This window comes from Sus scrofa, chromosome 12 (assembly GCF_054392235.1).
Source record: "Sus scrofa isolate SSC_HxYL_T2T_F1_AM1 chromosome 12, Sscrofa_HxYL_maternal_Yorkshire_Landrace_v2.0, whole genome shotgun sequence".
NCBI lineage: Eukaryota > Metazoa > Chordata > Mammalia > Artiodactyla > Suidae > Sus > Sus scrofa.
This window is the reverse complement of record NC_139394.1, coordinates 19622590-19643496: the sequence shown is the minus strand read 5'-3', so window position 1 is coordinate 19643496 and position 20907 is coordinate 19622590. Positions and strand designations below refer to the sequence as shown.

At 53.9% G+C, this 20907-nt stretch overlaps 1 long non-coding RNA gene across 2 annotated transcripts in view; it reads left to right on the top strand.

The window, feature by feature from the left end:
* Window positions 1-5557: 5557 nt before the first annotated feature.
* LOC106505423 (uncharacterized) overlaps window positions 5558-20907 on the top strand; it is a 37082-nt gene continuing 21732 nt past the window's right edge. The window contains exons 1-3 of one of the 2 annotated variants that reach the window (XR_014821130.1): window positions 5558-5826; window positions 7111-7340; window positions 19831-19976. This is a non-coding gene — a long non-coding RNA (uncharacterized LOC106505423). Of the gene's footprint in view, window positions 5827-7110; window positions 7341-19830; window positions 19977-20907 lie in introns of those variants that run through there. The other variant, XR_014821129.1, reaches the window with a different exon arrangement.

Here is a 20907-nt window from a genome sequence, read left to right as displayed (position 1 = left end):
TTTTAAAATGTGGTAATTTCAAGTGTGCAGCCTCCAGGGCCCTTCTTATTTTAATTGAAGAAATAAACCATCTCCCCTAAGGGATCCTTGGCCGGCGAAAAGGCAGGCGCAATGTTTACTGAGGCAAGTGACAGCCCTGGAGGACACTGTCGTGAGAGGTAAAACAGCCAGGAAACAGAGAGCAAGCTGGCCTCGCCTGAGCCCCCGGTGAGGCAGGTCGCCAGGGGTATGTCACACATATCACGGTGCGGGCATATGTGCGGACCTCCTGCCTCGGCCCTGAGGGTCCTGACATACATGGGGCCCTACATCCCGCAAAGTCAAATACAGAGAGGCCCAGTGCACCGCGTAGTCTGTGATAGATGCTCTCAGAGCAACCACTAGGGGTACACATCTGGGCAGAAATATCAGAGCAGGGCAGACACACAGCACAGCCACAAATGCTTGATCCACGTACTCCTACCCGCCCACACAACTAGACACGCTAGAGTCCCTGTTGTGGCTCAGCAGGTTAAGAACCTGACTAGTATCCATGAGGATACGCGTGCGCGGTTCAATCCCTGGCTTCTCTCAGTGGGTTAAGGACCTGGCATTGCCGTGAGCTCTGGTGTAGATCGCAGGCATGTCTCAGATCTGGGGTTGCTGTGGCTGTGGTGTAGGCTGGCAGCTGTAGCTCTGATTCAGCCTCTAGCCTGGGGACTACTATATGCAGCAGGTGCACCCTAAAAAGAAAAAAAAGAAGGTGGCCCAGGAGGATGGAAGTGGCCCCACATCCGTCTCCTTCCACATATATGAGTGTTTATCCTCTGAGGAACAGTTTTATCTGTCCAGACTCTCAGACAGTTGGACACAGAGAGGAGCTCTGAAACCCCAGTGTACATGGGTTCTCTGGTCTCTCACACACATGTGTGCACACACGCATGCACACCCTGATGCACGCCCTCGGCCTCTGGGTTAGTTTTGTGTGGTTCCATTTTCCAACCGTAACAGCATTCATCTCCTCTGGCAGCTTAACCTACATCCCAACTCCCACTTCCGGAAAACAAATAATTCATGCCCCAGTTCTTGGACTTTCAGAGCATCTCACACCCTAGTCAAAGGGACCTTACTTATCCTCTCAGGAGGAGCGTCCACCTACAAGGAAAGGGAGAGTTAAGAAAAGCTGGTTGGGATTTAGTATTTAAATATTTTTAGCGCCAGGAATGGGTCTTGGGCCCTGGGACGCCATCTTGTGGTTAGAATCAGAACTGCAGTACATTCTATAATGAGCCTAGGACTAAGTTTCTACCTTTTCCAGAGGGAGCCAACCTGCTTCTGACCCCAGAATGGTGGTGGAAGAATGGCGTGGCAAGCCCCTCTGGCCCCTCTGGCCCCACAGCTGCATGCCGACACAGGGCAAAGAGAGCTACCTACTGGTTACTGAACCCCTTCCCCCAAAGCATCCCAGGCTCATGTAGGTCCCAGAACCTGGATTTTAAATGGAAAATATACGAAAGCCTGTGGGCTGGACAAATGTCCCCACTGCAGACCTGCAATATCCCCTTCTGGTGAGATCCAGTGCTGGAAGGCAGATCCCTCTTCACCTGCCCAGGCCCAACAAAGCCCCTGGCACAGCACCTGCCACAGGCAGGAAGCTTTAATGTGGAGAAAAGGGTTCAAGTGTAAGGGCCAGGTGGGGGTGGGGGAGAGGGCCCAGGCCATAGGAGCTGAGGGGCTGTAAGGAGGGGAGTGGCATGATCAGATCTCTGTGTTGGAAAAATCTCTTTTGATGCTCTGGCCGAGAGCATTTCCATATAGCAAGATGAGCACACTCCATGAGCCAACATGTCCTGAGTTCTGTGTGTCAGGGTGTAGAATTCTCAAGGCCCAATTCAACTCGGAATCCAAAAGGGTCAGACAGCGAATCAACCAGTTGTTCAGATGGTCAACAAGTCAAGGCAAGCATGGGCAGTGGGGACAGTGTGGACAGGCCACCAGAGCTAGGGCCAGGCAGGCCTGCATTCAAGTGCTTGGCCTGCGTCAGACAAGCCACCTGACCTTGGGCTTGTGGTTTAGAATATTCAAGGTCAGTTTTCTTGTTTAGTAAATGGGGATAACAGCTAAATCTAGATTAGATAATATGGGTAAAAGTGCTCCACTAATTGTATACAATTATGAAGAGGTTTTTAAATTTTTTTATTTTTAAAAATTAAAAAAATATTTTCTTTTTATAGGCCACATCTACGGCACATGGAAGTCCCGGGCTAGGGGTCTAATGGAGCTGCAGCTGCTGGCCTGCACCACAGCCACAGCTACATCCATAGCAACTCAGATCCGAGGTGCGTCTGTGACCCGCACTGTGGCAATGCCAGATCCTTAACCCACTGAGCCACAGCGGGAACTCCTTTACTCCTTTTCAAATATGCTTATTGGTTACTAAGGTTTCCCCTAAACTTCATCAGCTGGCAGGCACAGATGGGGTTATGCTAAGAGTTACTCCGCACATTTTGCAAGCACTGTCCCCACCAGCCACACAGGGCCCAGCAGGGTGTCACTCTAGCTGTGCCTGGAAGTCCAGTCACGGGGCAGCAGCTACAGTCTGCCTTAGCATCACCACATGCCCCTCATGGGGCTGCCTCTGTCTTTGCTCTGGAGGCCATCTGATGGGTCTCCCTCCTGCTGCCACCGCCAGGGTCACGACCATGTGCCTCTCCCCAGAGGAGGCTCTCAGGGCTCCCATACTGCTATTCCCCAAGGGACCTGGGCAGGGTCACTCCCCCAAGCTGTGGGAGAGGGGGGTCACAGGTCACGGCCTGGCCTGCCTCTCCTGCAATAAATTTTCCAAGCAGGGTTGTCCCTCCAGAATGCAAGGGTGGGAATTTCTCAGAACCCACCTCATCGTCCATGCGCCGCAGTTGCTGGCTGTTCAGAGATGATTATAAAGGTCAGAATCACTCCTCAGGCACTGAGCTCCTCCCTAGGGGAGCAGAGAAGAGGCTCCTGGCCTGGGAGCTCGGGGGGGGGGGTGTCCTGGGGGGGGCAACCGGCTTCTGAGGAAGAGGAGCCAGTGGGGTGAAGGAAAGCGTGCTGGGGCCACCGTTCAGAGGGGAAAGGCCTCCCGGGCAGGGCTGGCCTGGGGAGGTGCAGGCTTGTGAAGGAGGGAAGGACTCAGGAGGCCCAGGGTGGGTGGGGGGTGGGAGGGGTGGGGGGGTGGTAGGACCAGGATGTGGTGCGGGCTGGGGTGTGTCAGGAGGGGCAGGACGGGAGTTCCCGTGGTGGCGCAGTGGTTAACGAATCCGACTAGGAACCATGAAGTTGCGGGTTCGGTCCCTGGCCTTGCTCAGTGGGTTAACGATCTGGCGTTGCTGTGAGCTGTGGTATAGGTTGCAGACGCGGCTTGGATCCCACGTTGCTGTGGCTCTGGCGTAGGCTGGCAGCTACAGCTCCTATTCGACCCCTAGCCTGGGAACCTCCATATGCCGCGGGAGCAGCCCAAAGAAATAGCAAAAAGACAAAAAAAAAAAAAAAAAAAAAAAGGAGGGGCAGGACGAACAAAGCAAGAATGCCCATGGGCATGCAAAAGTCAGGGCCTTGGGAACCAACCAGAAGGGAAGGTTCTGGTGGAAAGCACGGAGAGAGATTGTTAGAAGGGTCTCTGATAGAATGCAGATTAGAGAGTGCTGGGTAAGGAGTCAGAGGGCAACAGAGGGGCTGAAGTGTGTGTGTGTGTGTGTGTGTGTGTGTGTGTGTGTGTGTGTGTGTTTGGGGGGAGGAGTTTGCACAGGCACAGGGCCTGGAGCCGGGAGGAGAGTGGGTTGGGGGAGAAGGAGGCTGTTAGGGAATCAGAGAGAGGTGTGCCCTGGGGTGGGTGGCCAGAGGAGGGGACTCTGCAGGACCTCAGGGTCCTTTCATGCTCCCTGGGGGAGCAGGTGTGGGTTCAACCGCTCTCTCAGATTTGCCGCTGGAATGCTCCTCGGGCTGGCAGAAGCCTCCTTGAATTGTTGCCCCAGGCCCCCCAGGTCTGAAGTCTCATAAATTCAGGGCCGGGGCACACCTGTATTTGGACAGAGCAGTCCAGCCCGCCCTCAGTATTGTCATTGAACAGGTCACTGAACTGGCAGCACAGTCAAATCCCAGACAGAAGGAGGGGCCCGAGGGCAGAGCCGACCCTCCTCCACCACCACCTGCCGCCACTGGAGGCTGGGCACGGGCCCACTGTCTCTGGGCGCTAACACATCTGCTTTCCTTTCTTCACCTGGAAATCAGAAAAGAAGGTTGGGGGCTTGACGTTACCCCCTCACCGGCTCTGGGACCATGTCTTGGAGCCTCCTAATTGTAAACCCTGCCGGCCAGGCTGCAAGCCCAGGGCAGTGTCTTCGGGGCTCTGATTGGCCCGGTTTAAACACTCTCCTCTGATGGGGAGCCCGGCCCGCACTCACTCCCACCTCAGAGGGGTCAGGCTGTGGTGAAAGGTCAAGGTGAAAGGTCATAATAATAGTCCTGCTGCTGCTGCTTCCCTGGGGTGAGCAAGCTTCACAGGCAGTTCCCCTGGGGGAGCCTCTGAGGCTCTTGGGCAAGCGGCCACGCTGAGCCTCCCGCCTCCCCAGCCCCCCCCCCCCCGCCCCCGCCCCAATCTGGTGGGGGGCGTTTGTGCCTCTTTCCTTGCCCAAGGAGGGTGCTTTGGTGACTGTTCCCAGATCCCAGGCCACAGCTAAGTCCCTCCAGCGCCCCACCGCTGTCCATTCAGTTGACCTCTTCCAGGTCTGGGTCATCTGCCTCCGCCCTGGAGAAGAGTTCGCACCATAAATCCCTCCTCGACCAGGGGGAAGCTGGTGAAAGCCACTGCCAAGGCGGAGCCCTCTCACCATGTCCCAAGCTCCCTGATTTTTCTCCCGAGGAAGCAGGACCTGTGGGGACTCACCCTCCAGCCTCATTTCATTCCACTGAGAACAAAGCCCTGTTTCGGGTAATTAGTTTTGATGGCTTTGGGGTCGTGGGGGGGGGGGGGAGTGAGAGGCGACGACACCAAACGTCCAGGCTAAGGAGACTGGTGACAATTTCTCCGTAAGGAAGAGAAGAGAAAGCCAGAAAGCCGGCATGAAAGACCAGCAGGGGTTGGGGCAGCTGGAAGGGAAGGCCGGCTCTGCTGACCACCAACACCAACCCCAGCTCCCTGGGACTCTGTGAGCTGATATTCTTATTTACCGAAGAGGCTGCGTATTTCTTCTCCCACATAGGTTATCAGGAACATTTTCTAGTTTTCGATCACAGAGAGCACCAGTGCCTGCAGGGCGGCCAGCTTCGGCACCTCAGGTTCTAAGAGGGGGATGTATCTCCCTCCTCCTCCCCCCCCAATGGGTTTTGTGAATCAGCCCAGGTCAGGCTCCTTCCCCTCCACACACACTGCCTTTAAGGGTTCAGGGATCTCTGACGCGCTAACCCTGCAATTTCACAGACGGGGAAACAGAGGCACCAATAAATCAACCTTTCCATCACTGACGGGACCAGAGCCCAAGAGGCAGGCTCCGCCCATAAAGGCACCGCCCATTTTTTTACTCCCCGCCCCCTTCCCCCCACTTCCGCAGTCGGTCCTGAGCGCGGGGGTCTGTCCCGGGCCTCCCAATTTCCCGATACAGGAGAAACGCCCTGTCAGTGTTTGGCCCCCCACCTCCTCCACACAGATTTTGGCTCCAGGGAGCCTTCGAGAGAAGAGCCGCGGGTCCCACTGGTCCAAGCTCTGGGTGCTGAAAGCCCTGGCCAGACCACCAACGCCGGGTCCCACAGCCGCCCACAGCCTCCGATTGCCCCCTGCTGCCCGATCCTGGAACTACAGCCCCGCGGTGAAAGGTCCGTGCAAACCCCCAGAAACAGCCGGGAGCGTCCACTGGTCCCAGGAGAGCTATCCTCCGTGTGGTTGTGGACGCTGGCCTGTTTTTCTTTTCTTCCTTTAATTTACCGCTTATTTTGAGGGTCCCCAGGGTTTGAAGACCAGCCCTTCCTGCCTTTGGAGAAGGACAACTGTCTATCACTAATGATTTGGCTTTGGCTCTGGCTTTTAATGGGCCATCAAGATAAATCGAGAAAGAAGTGAAGGAGCTTTTTTCCCGAGGGGGTGGGGGTGGGCAAGAGAGTGTAGGGTGGGGCCCCAGGGGAGGATGGGGGAGGGGTAAGCAAGGTGGTGGTGGAGGAGCCTGAATTTAGGGGCGGATCTGAGGAAGCGGTTTTCGAGGCCCCTCCTGAGAAGGGAAGTGCCGCTGAGTGGTGAGTGGGTGATGAAAAGGACCAGCGAGGACACTGTTTGCCAGCGTCATCTCCAGCCAATGCCCATGGCTGAGACGGCCCCAGGGTCTGTGCCCAGGGCCCTGCCATTGGATTCCCCCAGTCTGCACCCGGCATGGACATTTGCTTAATCTTCATCCATTACCTGGACCTCTCAAGCCCTAAGGCACGCCCCGAACACCTAGGCAGGTGTGGGGAGGAGTGCCCATGCTTGTCCTTGGGAAGAGGATTCAGGGGGAACACAGGGAAACCCTTTACACCCGGTCTTTTGGAGGGTCTTATTCAAGGACTGAGTCCCCTGGTAGGAAGGGATCATGCCTTCATGTCACAGCTCAGCGAGTGGTCCCACCTGAGGGAGGTCCCTCGGGAGGAGCCGCTAGGGAGATGAGGCTGAGAGAGTTGAGTGGGGGCGGGGGAAGGGAGGAGAGGGGCTGGAAGGGAAGTACCTGTGTTAATCCTGAGAGAGAGAGTGGGGGGAGCCCAGGCCAGTTTGCTGCTCCTTGACAGTTTGCTCTGTGTGTGTGTTGGGCCCCAGGATGGGCCACACCGGAGTGGCCTTCCTCCCCCCCTACAAATTCGTCTGTGTGGCTGGTCCGGAGGGACTTTCCTTCAGCGAAGGACATGGCAGGCGGAAGGCAAGAGATTCCGCTGGGGGAAGGAAGCACAGGCCTACTGCCCTGAGCATTAATATGATTTAAGAGATACACAGGTCACCCGCTCATGACTGAAAGCCATCCTGGAAGGCAAGTTTGCAGCTATTTCTAGGCAAAATTGTGTGATGAGATGAAATAGCTCAACTCCTGACCATAAAGTCATGAAGGTCACGGCCATCGTAAATCTCAATGTCTGCAGCCTTCTCTGTCCAGCGTGGAAGCCCAGGCCAGTCAGTGCCAGCTGTCTTCCTGGGACCCTCGTCGTCCTGGCAGTGCCTCTGAGGACCGGGCTCGTGAAAGCCACCCCACATGTTTATTGTTTTTCCTGGGTGATCTCAAGCCCTTCCTGATCTGTACCAGCTCAGATCCTCCACAGCTCACATCAGACCAGCTGGCCCTGCCACTGATCTATCTGATCCCTTTGGGCAGGTAAGTTTATTTTCCTGAATCTTGATTTCTTCATATTAAAAGATGAGCAGTAATAGCTCCCGGGCAAGGTTGTTTGTGAGGGTGAAATGAAATAATAATCATGGGAGTTCCCTTTGCAGCTCAGCGGTTAGCGAACCCGACTAGGATCCATGAGGATACGGGTTCAATCCGTGGCCTCACTCAGTGGGTTAAGAATCTGGCTTTGCGAGTTCCCGTCGTGGCGTAGTGGTTAACGAATCCGACTAGGAACCATGAGGTTGCGGGTTCGGTCCCTGACCTTGCTCAGTGGGTTAAGGATCCGGCGTTGCTGTGAGCTGTGGTGTAGGTTGCAGACGCGGCTCGGATCCCATGTTGCTGTGGCTATGGCTCCAATTGGACCCCTAGCCTGGGAATCTCAATATGCTGCTGGAGCGGCCCAAGGGATAGCAAAAAGACAAAAAAAAAAAAAAAAAAAAAAAGAATCTGGCTTTGCTGTGAGCTGTGGTATAGGTTGCAGACATGGCTCAGATCTGGCATTGCTGTGGCTGTGGCGTAGGTTGGCAGCTGCAGCTCCGATTTGACCTCTAGCCTGGGAACCTCCATATGCTGCAGGTACGGCCCTGAAAGGAAAGAAAAAAAAAATCATAGCGTGCATCCTAGTATAAAACATACCTTCTTACTCCTTGCTTATAAAGCCTGACTCAGTTCTGCCCCCCACTTCCTAGGGTGTCCCTCGTCTGTTGTCTTCCTGGCTAATTCTTGCCCATCCTTAAGGGGCTTCCTCCCCAGGGGGGGTCTTCCTGACTCACCCACGCACAGCTGATATCCTGCTTCCTTCTGCGACTGCACTTAGGACCCTTTGGCATGATGGCTTTAAGATTAGAGGCAAAGTGACTGCAGAGAGGAAACAGTTAGATTTACTTTGTGTTTAACGAACTAGGAAAGGGAGATGGGGTTAGAGAAGTTAATGGTTGGGGACAATTTCAAATTGAGGGATACGGAATTAAGGGGAATGGGATTATGGGAGTTGGGAATATAGCTCCTCTCCCTGGCTACAGCAGATGGAAGAACCTCCTGGCAGCTCCGCAACACTAGGCCTGCAATTCCATTGGTGGCCACCAGGTGTCAGTGGTATCCCTAGAGCAGCTGTGTTGAGAGGCTCCCTCTCAGCACTCTTCTGACCTTATGTTAATGAGGCAAGAGCCGCGGTTCTTGCTTTTCCTGCCCTGCCTCACCTTGTAATGACATTCCCTGGCACCCCGCTCCCCTAAGAATCTACATCGAGGATCTTACATGGGAAGTTCAATTATTTATAGACTTTGGTATTAACATTAGTAATATGATACCTATGTCATTTTATTTCAAGACGGTGTGTGGTGACACTGTAGTTGAGATGCACTGAGCTAGAGATGCTGAGAAGGTGACCCTCTGGGAACAGTGAAGATTCAGCCAGGGGTCTGTCACTATCAGGCTTTTCCTGACGATCTTTTCAGAGAGGCAGCAGAAAGGAGTGATCAAAAGCACTGCCTCCATCACTTATCAGCTCTGAGACCTTAGGCAAGACTTATCCTCTCTGTGTCTCAGTTTCCTCATCTGTGAAATGGGAGGCATAATAGTCCTATCCCATCTAGTTGTTGGGAGGATTAAATGAGTTAATACAATGTCAAGTGCTGAATCAGTGCCTGGCACATGGCAAGGCCTACATAAGCGTTAGCTCTTATTATTATTAGAAGAGGCTCCAAGCTATCCACTCTTTGTCCACTTGCATCAGATGTTAGGTTCAGCATATTGTTCTTTTAAGACATGGAGTGATGGATGGGAAGGAGTTGGTTAAAATAGATCTTTTAGGAGTTCCCATTGTGGCTCAGCAGGTTAAGAACCTGGCATTGTATTTGTGAGGATGCAGGTTCCATCCCTGGCCTCACTCAGTGGGTTAAAGATCCAGCATCGCTGCAAGCTACAGAAAAGTTCACAAATGTGTCCTGACCCCGTGTGGCTGTGGCTGTGGTGTAGGTCTGCAGCTGCAGCTCCTATTCGGCCCCTAGCCCAGGAGCTTCATGTGTGGCCCTAAGAGAAAGAAAACAGATCTTCCATCCAAGTAGACAGAGCTTCCTGGGTGGCCCCTGCCTTAGAAGGACCTCGCACTTACCGTTTCATGCCCTGCTGTTGCAATCTCGATATTCTTCGTCATATTTGAAGAAGGGACCCTGCCTTTTCTTTTTGCATTAAGACCACAAATAATGAAGCTGTTCCCTCAGCAGGTTCCTCTGGATGCAGAAGGCGCTTGCCCCCCTCCTCCTCCCTCTCCCATCACAGGCAGGCCCTCCACCTGGGAGACATTTTTCCCAGACTGAGCCTTTCTCCCCCTGCAACGTTTTAATGGAACGTCTCAAGCATCTAGCAACGTGGAGAGGCTTTTAGGGTGAATACTCAGACACCTGCCACCAAGAACAGTTCCTCTGGTTGCTTCATCGCGTATCTGTGACGAGGCTTTTGCCACCTTCCCCCCTCCCCTCCCCTGGACTCTGTCTTCAGCTCCTGGACTCTGGTCTCTTGCTAACCGCTCTGAAGCATCCAGCCCTGTTGTCTGGACCAAGAAGGGCCTGCAGGGCTCTGGGGTCTGACGGTTGCTGTGAGTGAGGGGGGGACAGCTGCTGGGGGTTCTGGAAAGCCTGCTGGGGAAAGGCGCCCTGGAACTGAGGTGCAGAACAGATTAAGATGAATTCCAAAAAAGCGAGGAAGGTATCATTCTGGAGTTTGTGGACAGAGTCCCACCTGTAGCCATAGCTCTGCTTAGTTCCTCACTTGGTTTTTTTGTTTTTGTTTTTGTTTTATCTTTCTAGGGCCGCGCCAGTGGCATATGGAAGTTCCCAGGCCAGGGGTCAAATTGGAGCTGTCCAATTGTGGCCTGTGCCACAGCCACAGCCATGTCAGATCCGAGCCATGTCTCTGACCTACACCACAGTTCACGGCAATGCCGGATCCTTAACCCACTGAGCGAGGCCAGGGATTGAACCTGTGTCCTCATGGATACTAGTCAGATTCATTTCTGCTGCACCACGACGGGAACTCCAGTTCCTTGCCTGGTTTCTTCCATCTCCCATGATCTTCCAAGAGTCTGTCACAGTGTGATCTGGTGGGTGGACCGCGTGCAGCCCTGTGAGGGGGGCGGCAGGAGGGTCTTCTCCCCACTCGGCAGCTGGGGAAACTGAGTCTCAGAGGCTCTTTCAATGACCTGCCCAAGGATTCACAGAGGCAAACCTGGGAACCACACCCAGGTCCTCAGACCCCAAGAACAGGCCTCTCCCCTTTGATCACCTGGGGGCTGGGTGGGGGAGGGGGTGGGTGGGTGGAGGGCAGCCGTGTCACATTCCCCTGGGTAATTTGAGCAAAAAAAAAAAAAAAACCCCAAACTTTCTCTGTAGGAAAGAGAGCGTGTCCAGGCTGTGATTTACCTCTGCGAGCGGAGTTGGGCCAGGAGTGATCACATTTCAAAGGGTTTCTCGGGACAGTGTGGGCTTCTCCCCACCCCATCCCCCAAGTGCCGCAGGCAGGTGACACCTGTATTATTGCTAAGGGTTAAAAAGCCCCCGAATCAATAAAAGCCATTAATGAGTGTTGGTACCTCGAAGGCTACCGATCAGCCCCTTCTACTCGCCGAGTTCAATCCCATAAAACAGCTCTCCCCTTTCGATCCTGGCATTCATTTGATAGAAAATGTGGAGAAATTTTTAAAAGGTGACTTACTAATTGCCTGTAAAATAAAAGGCAGATGGAAGCTTTATTACGGTTGAAGGAAGTCGGGAATATTAAGGTAAAATGTCAAATAACAATTGATTTTCCTCAGACATAAAGGGGCGATTTATGGCTTCCTAGTTACTACAAATGAGAAATTATTTGAAGTTCTAAAAAGTATGAGGAGAAATAAAGATTAAATAGAAGATGAAATCATAGGGATTTCTCTGGGAGGTGACTTCAATGGCCCTGGGGACTAGAATTCATGTGGCTGAGGAGGCCCAGGCACTGGGGCTTGGCGTGGCGGTTTCAAGATTTCGAGGCGATGTGTCTCTAAGGAGGGTTTGCTTTGTTGGAGGAACTAGGAAAGGGAGATGGGGTGAGAGCCGGGGTGGCGAGGCGTGATTTCAGATGGAGGGGTTTGGGGTCAGGAGAGAGGGGACTGTGGGAGCTGGGAACACAGCTCAGCTCTCTGGCTCACAGATACTGGTTATCTGAGAAAGGAAAGGGCCGGGGTTCCCATCATGGCTTAGAGGTCCTGGCTCAGTGGTAATGAACCTGACTGGTATCCATGAAGACATGGGTTCGATCCCCGGAAATCCCTGGCCTCGCTCAGTGGCTTAAGGATCCGGTGTTGCTGTGACTGTGGCCGTGGCCGGCAGTTGTAGCTCTGATTCAACCCCTAGCCTGGCAACCTGCATATGCTGCCAGTGCAGCCCTAACAAGACTAATAATAATAATAAATAGGAAAGGGTGGCGTTCCCATTGTGGCTCAGTGGGTTAAGAACCCGACTAGTATCCATGAGGATGCGGATTCGATCCCTGGCTTTGCTCAGTGGGTTAAGGATCTGGAGTTGCCATGAGCTGTGGTGTAGGTCACAGATGAGGCTCAGATCCCACGTTGCTGTGGCTCTGGCGTAGGCCAGTGGCTGCAGCTCTGATGCGACCCCTAGCCCAGGAATTTCCATATGCTGCAGGTGCGGCCCTAAAAAAGGAAAAAATGAAAAAGAAAAAAAATTAATAGAAACAGAAAGGAAAGGGTGAGGTGGCTTTCCTGGGACCGCTTCCGGTGGATGGGGCCCATCCTGGCAGACCCTGGTCAGTGATGGCACCCCTGCCTCCAGGCCACAGGACTACGCCAGGCCCTGCCGTGACCTCCCCTGGTCTGGACTAACCTGCCCTCCACACTGGGAGTCAAAAAGGATTCACTTCCTGGCTGCCAGTCCCTGACCAGACCCTGAGATGCTAGGGCTCGTCTCAGCCTGGGGTTGAGATGGAGGAGGAATCAGGGCGAGCTGTTATCAGAGGAGCTCACAGCCAGGCCAGCAGGAGCCCGGGGAAGTGGGGCAGCGAAGGGAAGGCAGCCGGCAGGAGGTGTGTTATCAGGCAGGTCACCCCAGGCTGACTGGGGCCTAATCTCACTGGGCCGTGGGGGTGGGGGGCTGGGGTGTAGGGGGAGTTGGGGGGGTGGTTCAGGGAGTCACACCTCAGAGCAATCTGCCTGGAGGGCGAGGGAGCTGGGGTATACCCCAACCCCATTCTGTCCCAGGGCTAGCCAGTCAAGGGCATTCATTCTCTGGCACTTCCAGGCCCTCAGGCAGGCAGAGGTTAGATCCTTTGGGCTTCAAGATGATGGGCCCTGGGGGGTATGGAGGGGGTACCCATGGCTTCTGCACTTTATGTATTTATGTTTTGTTTTGTTTCTTTAACAATACACTTTTTTTTTCTCTTTCTTTTTAGGGCTGCACCTGCAACCTATGGAAGTTCCCAGGCTCGGGGTCCAGCCTGCGCCACAGCCACAGCCACAGCCACAGTAACACTGGGTCTGAGCTACATCTACACCACAGCTCATGGCAATGCCAGATCCTTAACCCGCTGAGCAAGGCCAGGGATAGAACCCACATCCTCATGGATATTAGTCAGGTTCTTTACAGCTGAGCCACAGCGGGAACTCCTGTGTATGTATGTTAATCCTCATAATCCTGCTGTGTGCAAATCAGAGCCCCCTGGGGTGTGGAGAGGCTGCATGACCATCTCGCACTGGGAGGGTTCAAGCCCGGAGGTGCTCACCTCCCACCCTTTCTGCTCAGTAACTAAGAAAGAGGAGTGTCCAGGACTGTGCACTTTAATAAGCTGCCGGCCAGGCGAGGCGGGCCACTGGCCAGACTTGGAGAATGATGGCCACGGCCACCCGCTTTTTCACAAATTTCCACTTTCCCCCTTCCCCTTCATTTGCCCCTCTTCCCAGGTCCTCCCCCGGGAGCTCCCTGTGCCACATCTCTGTCCCTGAGGGCCCAGGGGTAGAGAGGGCAATCACCAGACTGGAGTAGGTCCCAAAGAAGCATCGAGCAGGGGACTTCCAGCCCTGTGGCTCCCGAGGCCATGAGGGGTGGCGAGGCTGGTGGCTGAGAACAGAAAAGGCCGCAGGGGTCGGGGGAGGCCCTGGACTAAGTCGCTGTTTCCTTAGCTTCTCGGGGATTAGAAGAGAGGAAGGGATGGGGGCGAGGCGGCTGGGTGATGAGCTTTGGAGGGAGTGATGGAGGGGGCGTCGGGCTGCAGAAAAGCTGCAGACGAGGGACCGAGGGACTGAGAAAACGGGAGAAGGGCCCTCTGCAGCCCAGCCTGGAGGGTGAGTTGCAAAGAGCCCACCGGAGGAGCCGCCTGGCGCCAGAGACAATGTGGGGTGACCCTCAAGGGCAGGGGGTCTCTCCCCAGCGCTGTCTGCAGACACCGCCAGGTGCAGCTTCCTGGGACACAACTTCTCTCTAATACGCTGTTAGCTTCCTCTGGCAGCTGTGACCAATGACCACAAGCGGTGGCTTCAAACAACCCCAACTCCATCACTTACGGTCCGAGGTCAGCAGTCCGAAAGCCAAGGTCTTGACTGGGCTGCATGCCCTCTGGCAGTGGCTCTGAGCAAAACTCAACCTCCTTGCCTTCTAGAAGCCGCTGCATTATTCTGGCTTCTGTTCGCCCCTCACGTCTTCCCTGTCTCTCCTGCCTCCCTCGTTCCTCCATAGGCACCCTTTTGATGACACTGGAGAATCTCCCCGTCATCTTCTCCTTCACTGAATCCCACCGGGCAAGTCCCTTCTCCCTTGTGGTAACCGATTCACACTGGGGCGATGAGAGGATGAGGGGCGGGTGGGAGTAAGGACCAGTTTCTTGTCTCCACCAGCCTTAGCCACCTGGGTGATGCTGCGGAAAGCAGGTCCCTTCTCGGGCCTCGGCTTTGCCCCCTGGGAGCATCTTGGAGGTGGGGGTATGGACGTTCTGTACCAGGACCTGCCGAGGTCCCACGGTGGTGTGTATGTTTAATTTTCTACATTTGGATGTGATCCTAATCCAATAAATGCTTAGGAGATTTCTATAGAAGAGATGAATTTTTGCTAGAAAAAAAAATATAATTGCTGGATGTTAAGGCTGCTGCCCTGGCAAATCTGCCTTGGTCATATATCTGAGAAAGTACAAGATGCGATAGGTTTGCACATAAATATGCCATTCTCCCCGCGGGCCCCGGCCAAGCACTCCGGGGAGGTTTCCCTCAGTGATTTATTCTTCATTAATAAGCTCTATGCTATATTAGGATCAGATTTATGGCTCTGCCTTTCCCATCTTTCTGACATTTCATCTGCAAAGAATTACAAATGAAATCTTAAAACTTGGTGGTTTCTCGCTGCTGGTGCCCAGAATCGGAGGCCCGAGGAGCAGGGCACGGAGGCAAGTTTCTAGAGCAAAAGGAAAGTTTGCTTGACCTTGGGTGGCCTTAAGATCGCACGCAGCTCCGGGAGGTGAGCCGTTCGGGCTGGAAGGCTGTGACCACAAGCATAGTGGCAGCAACAATGCCAGTGACATTCTGAGAGGCCTGCCGTGCTGCCAGGCACTGTGACTCATTCATTCATTCATTCATTCATTCAACAAATATTTATTCAGCCCTGACTGTGTGCCAAGGGCTGTGTGAGCTGACTAGTGACTGGGATGCAGCGAAAGACAACACGAGGCAAAGACGGAGATCCTGGCCCTGAACTGAACCATGTCCTGGCAGAGGTGGGGCGTGTGTGTCAATCAGAACAGCATGTGCAGGATAAATACGGGAAATATCTAGTATGTTTGCAGGTGATAAGGGCTAGGGCAAAAAGAGCAGGTCGCAGAGTTCCTGTTGTGGCTCCGCAGGTTAAGAACCCGACATAGCGTCCCTGAGGATGGGGTTCGATCCCTGGCCTCGCTCAGTGGGTTAAGGACGTAGGGGTGCGGCGAGCTGTGGTGTAGGATGGGAGGTTGCAGATGTGGCTTGGATCCTGTGTGGCCGTGGCTGTGGCAAAGGCCAGCAGCTGCTGCTTTGATTGGACCCCTAGCCCAGGAACTTCTGTAGACTGCAGGTATAGCCTAGGAAGAAAAAAAAAAAAAATGCGTGTGGCATTTTGGAAGCACTTTGACTCAGGGTAGTGCAGTTATTCCCATTTCACAGACCAGGAAAGAGGCTCCGTGACCAAGGAGCCATGCAGTGACACCGAGGGACAGTTTGCAAGGTGCTGTCTCAGCCTGTAGTGTCCATTCTCCTCTTGGCCACACGCTGGAATCCCCGGGGACCTTAAAAATATGGTCACCTGGGCCCCACCCAGAGAGGGTCTGGGTGCAGACCGGGACTTGGGGAGTTTAAAGGGCCCCTGTGGTTCTCTTGTGCTTCCAGGGCTGAGAAGCAGCCCCGGCCTGGCCTCGGCCGCATTAAAAGGCGGGGGCACCGCCGTGAACCCCAGCACCGCCTCTGGGTCTCCATTTTCCCACCTGTAGGATGTGGGTAAAACTCTGCCCCGTGCCCTGAGGGTGACATGAAAGTGGCACACAGCCAGTGCTCCAGGCCCTGCAGCCCCCTCTCCCAGGCCAGCCACCCACGTCCAGCTGGCCCTCCTGACCCCCGAGTGGCTCCGAGGATGTCCCTCCCAGAGCCGTGGGTCGCTCTGCAGGGTGGCCCCCAGAGATCACAACAGCCAGCGTGATTTCAGCAGGTCAGGGGGGCGGGAGGAAGGGGCCCCGTCTATCACCCCCATTCTGTTCATGGACTCAAACAGTGGGTTCCAGCATGGATGGTGACGCTCTCCTTGTCACCCACCACCTACCCCCTCACTTGACAGATGGGACAAACAGAAATAACTCAAAAAAGATTACGGTGCTGGGCAGAAAGGGCGAAGGGCAGGTGCATGCGTGAGGTGGGGGGAGGGCAGGTAGGAGGCCATACATAGGCGGCTGTCCTGCCCTGCTGGCCTGTGGATATTCAAGCAAGGACAGGGAGGCTTCCTGGAGGAGGAGGGACTGGTAGGGGCTGAAAAAGAGAGGCCAGGCATGGGGGTTTGGAGGGTGTTGTGAAGGGGACCCACTGCCAGGCTCCCCCCCCAACCCGCCACCCCCACCTGGCCGAGGACTCTCTCTGTTTCTCTAGGGGCTGCTCTGCTGGGACCCGTTTGCAGACAAGCAAGGGGTGGGGAGGAGGAGATGGAGGGAGAGGAGCCCAGCTGGGCGATGGGAGAGAAGGTGGTTCCAGGCTACCTGGTCTCGAAACCAGGCCTGTGCACTTGGACTTGATCGCTGGGGAGCCAGAGTGGCTTCCTGAGCAGGGGAAGGACGAGAGGAGAATCCCTCTAGGGGGTGAGGGAGGAACAGAGAGGCAGCAGGTCACAAGAGAAAACTGACAGATGCTCCTGTTACCCTGCTTTGTGGCTTGAGGTCATGACTGCCCAAGCCTGACTCAGACTTACTCATTTTAAAGGGAAGTCATGATAATTGGGAAGAATCAATCAGGTAAAGTACCTGTAAAGTGCTTCAAAAGTATAAACCACAATGCGAGTTCTGTTGTTGCTAGTGTTTGGAGGATTCACCCAGCACCCCCCCCCCAAAAAAAACCCGCTACCTTAAAGGGGGAAAGAAAGACATTTATATCCTCTGCCCATAGACTAAATTTCATTGACATTGACCTAAAATGACTGATTCAATTTCCATATTAACATTGTCTTTATTAGCTACCATTTTATTTCCTAATAAAGCACAAATCAAATGGAAGATGCAGCTAGATTTCCTTTTGTAAATAATACCTAATGGATTTAGTATTGTCAGCAGCCTAGAAAGTTCTAGTGGCTCAGACAGCAGTGAAACTCCAGTCGGAGCTGCTGCACAGTGAAGGTCCTCTGACCAGCACCCCTTGGAAAACTCTGTGCTTGGCGTCAGGCTGCAGCAGAATCGCCTCAGCCAAAAAACCAGAGTCCCCCTGTCCCTCACCTTGAGGTTCTGGTTGTCTAGGCGTGGGGTGAGGCCCTGAAGTCTGTGTGTTTTAAAGACTCCACGGAAAATTTAGATGCTCATAATGTAATATAATATTTCCCCCATTCTTCTTGTCCTCTAGAATTAACCTGGACGTTGAGGTCTTATGGGGTGCAGTTCTAAAACCGACCACAGGATGTCGCTTTGCAGCCACAATTCCCCACCGTGTGAGCCTCCAGGGAGGCAGGTGCCTTTCGCAGGGATGCGGCTGTTCCCTAAAGGTCTAAAACCTCGGTATCCTCGCTCCTTCCTCATGGACATCCTCCCCACGGGTGTGAACTGTCCCCGCTCCTGGTCTGCCCTGCCTCAGACAAAGCCTCTCAACAGACAAGAGCTTGGAGCTACCAACTGTTTGAAGTCTCCAAAGGCAGAAAATTATTAGGGCTGAAAGGGACCTCAGAACATCAAGGGCAGTGGGTTTCAAACTTCTTTTTTTTTTTAATGGTGTGGTTTTGAACCTTTATATACTCCCTCTGCCTCATTTTCTTCATCTGGAAATGGGATAAGAATATATCGTGTGTGTTGTTATGAGGACAAAGAGAATGAATGCATGTAAATGCACATAGTTAGGCCCTCCATCATTGGAAGTTTTGTGGGGTTTTTTTGTCTTTTTAGGGCCGCCTCTGTGGCATATGGACATTCCCAGGCTAGGGGTTGAGTCGGAGCTGCCAGCCTACACCAGAGCTACGGCAATGCCAGATCTGAGCAGCATCCTCGACCTACACTGCAGCTTGTGGCAATGCTGGATCCTTAACCCAGTGAGCGAGGCCAGGGATCAAACCTGAATCCTCATGGACAACATATTGCCTTCTTAACCTGATGAGCCACAGCGGGAACTCCAGCTCTTTTCATTATAGTTTTACATATAGTTTCACTGAGGCTCTGTGAAGAGAAGTGACTTGCCCGAGTGAGCTAGTGCTGCATCTGGGGCTCCAGCTCAGAATTCTTGTTTCCCAGTCCACCACGATGACACTCTGTCTCTGCCTTGAGGGGAAAATCAAGAGCTCGGAAGATAGCACAAGGAATAATAAAAGATGGCTGTTTGGGCAGTGAGCTCTACTGGAAGCTAGGCAAGGCTCTGATCTTGTCTTGAGGACAGTGTGGTGAGTTTCCCTCCAGCCTCTCTCTGGCTTGTGGGTGAGAATGAGTCTCTATTCCCCCGGGGCCGTGAGAACAACAAGGGCTGTGCCTCCCAGCAATGCAGTGAGAGTCAGACCAGAACATCAGAAAGGCTTGTCCATGTTCCCTGCGATCTGAGAGCCACAGACTCTTCCCCCGCAGCCCCCGCCTCATCCCTAAGAGAGGTGGCCCCTTGCAGGAGGCCATGGGTCCACGACTTGGCACCAAACTGAGACCCCAGAGACCTCGGCCTAAATCTGGCTCAGCTGCAATTTGCTCTTTGGCCTTTGTCGGATCACCTCCTCATTTGCAAACTGGGGGAGCTGGATGAAATTATTTGGGGGGTTTCCTTCTGGCTCATAATCCTTACAAGCTGATCACTTCGATTTAGTGAGCACAGTCCAAGAAAGGGTTAAGCCATGGCCGCCCGCTCCCAGTGGTGGCAGCCCCTCTCCTTCGGACAGGAAGGTCAGGGGTGAGGCCAATCCAAGAGGTGGCCGCCGTCGGTGGAAATGATAATATTTACTTCCTAGACCCACATTTGTTCCCTCTCCCCGAAGCCCTGCCTGCAGCACCCTTGCGAAGATGTTGGCGAAGATCAGGAGAGCGACTCGGCCCTTCTCTGAAATGGATACGCTGGTCGCACCCCCCTCAAGGCTGGTCTCATTTGCCTTCTTCATTTTTAGACACATTCCAAACTTTTCAGCAAATTACAGTGTTTGCCAACTAGCCGTCTGGGGCCCAGGAGAGATGCTATTTATAGCGGGGCTGGGACGCTGCCATCCCGGAGCAGCTTGTAAGAAACTGGGCCAGGGTGGCTGGGGGTGGCGTCCTGCACCCTGGGGAGAGGCTGGAGCTCCTGGCACAGAGTGGCAAAGCCGGGCAGTCCAGGGCAAGGCCCGCCCGGCCAAGTCCATGCCGGAGCCCGGAGGTCTGTCCTCAGTGCCCTGCATTTCCGGGGTCCCCTTGGAGATTTCTGGGAGCCTGGGAAAGATAGCGGTATTGCTGTGGCCACTGAGCAAGGTCAAGGTTAAGACTCAGCCATGGATCAGCTCTTGTTCACACTGACCGCTGCCCATTTCACCCCATTCACTCCCCGCCCCCATCCCTCAGCATCTGAGCTCTACCTGAGGGTGTCAAGTCACCTCTGTGAGCCTTGGTTTCCCCATCTGTGAGCAGGTGGATCTGAGTTCCAAGGTTCCTTCTAGCCATCTGTGTGAGACACCCCCACACGGTGTCCAGTAACAGCAGGTGCATAATAAATGTGTTTGTGGACCTACCCTCCCCAGTGCTGGGCACAAGGGTACATAGAGGAGAAATATGAGTAAATGTCGCCTTTGTCCAGGAAATGGGGGACCCAGACCGCTGGACACACACCGGACAACAGCCGGCCCTCACATTTGTGCTGGATGGTACCATCTACAAAGGGATTTTGCTGCGTGTGCTGCTCCCTGTGATTCTCATGGAGGAAACTCCACATCTCAGGCTGAGGTCAGTAAGTGCGAAAGGAGCCGGGTCCTCCTGGTGCCTTTTCGGGGCCCCACTCTCCATCAAGAACTCAATTTCCCTATCTTCTCTCCTCTCCCTCTCTCTGCCTGAAATCCCCTCCCCTCGATAACACACGATTCCCTCCCCTGCTTCCTTCGGCTCTCGGCTCCCTTAGCAGAGAGCCTTCCCGGCTGCCCTCTCTCTAGCAGCATCTCCAGCATCTCCGCTCTCTTTTCCTCTCCTGCAGCCTTCTCTGTCTTCTTGTTCCTGTCATGCATTTACTAGTTGGCTTGTTTATGTCTCTGCCCATCGTAGTCAGCTGTTACGGAGACAACGCTGTGTAACAAAGCACGTCCATACTCAGGGGCTTCAAACAACAGCGTTTCCTTTTATTTGTGAGTCTGTGGCTCAGCTGGGGCAGTGAAGCTCCAGGCTGCGGTTCTGGTGCAGATCTGTTCCAAGTAATTCTTCACTCTCCTTGGACCAGTGGTTCCAGGGACATATTCTTTTTTTTTAATGGCCACACTTGAGGCATACAGAGGTTCCTGGCCAGGGATTGAATCTGAATGGCAGCTGCAGCAAGGCTAGATCCTTTAACTCACTGCGCCAGGCCAGATGTCGAACCCGTGCCTCTGCAGTGACCCGCACTGCTGCAGTCAGATTCTTAACACACTGTGCCACAGCGGGAACTCGCCTGGGATATATTCTCTTCATGGAGGATGGCAGGAACTTAAAAGCCAAGCCGAACCTCACAGCAAGGGTGCTCATGACACACCGCCAGCATTCTACTGGCTAAAGAAGCATCATGGCCAAGATGATATATCAGCAGTGAGAAGTATATTCCGCTCATAACAGGGTTGTGGATGTGTGGGTGGGGGCAGGTGGGGGCGGGTAGGGAGAGTGACTATTTCCATAACCACAATCCAAACTGTCA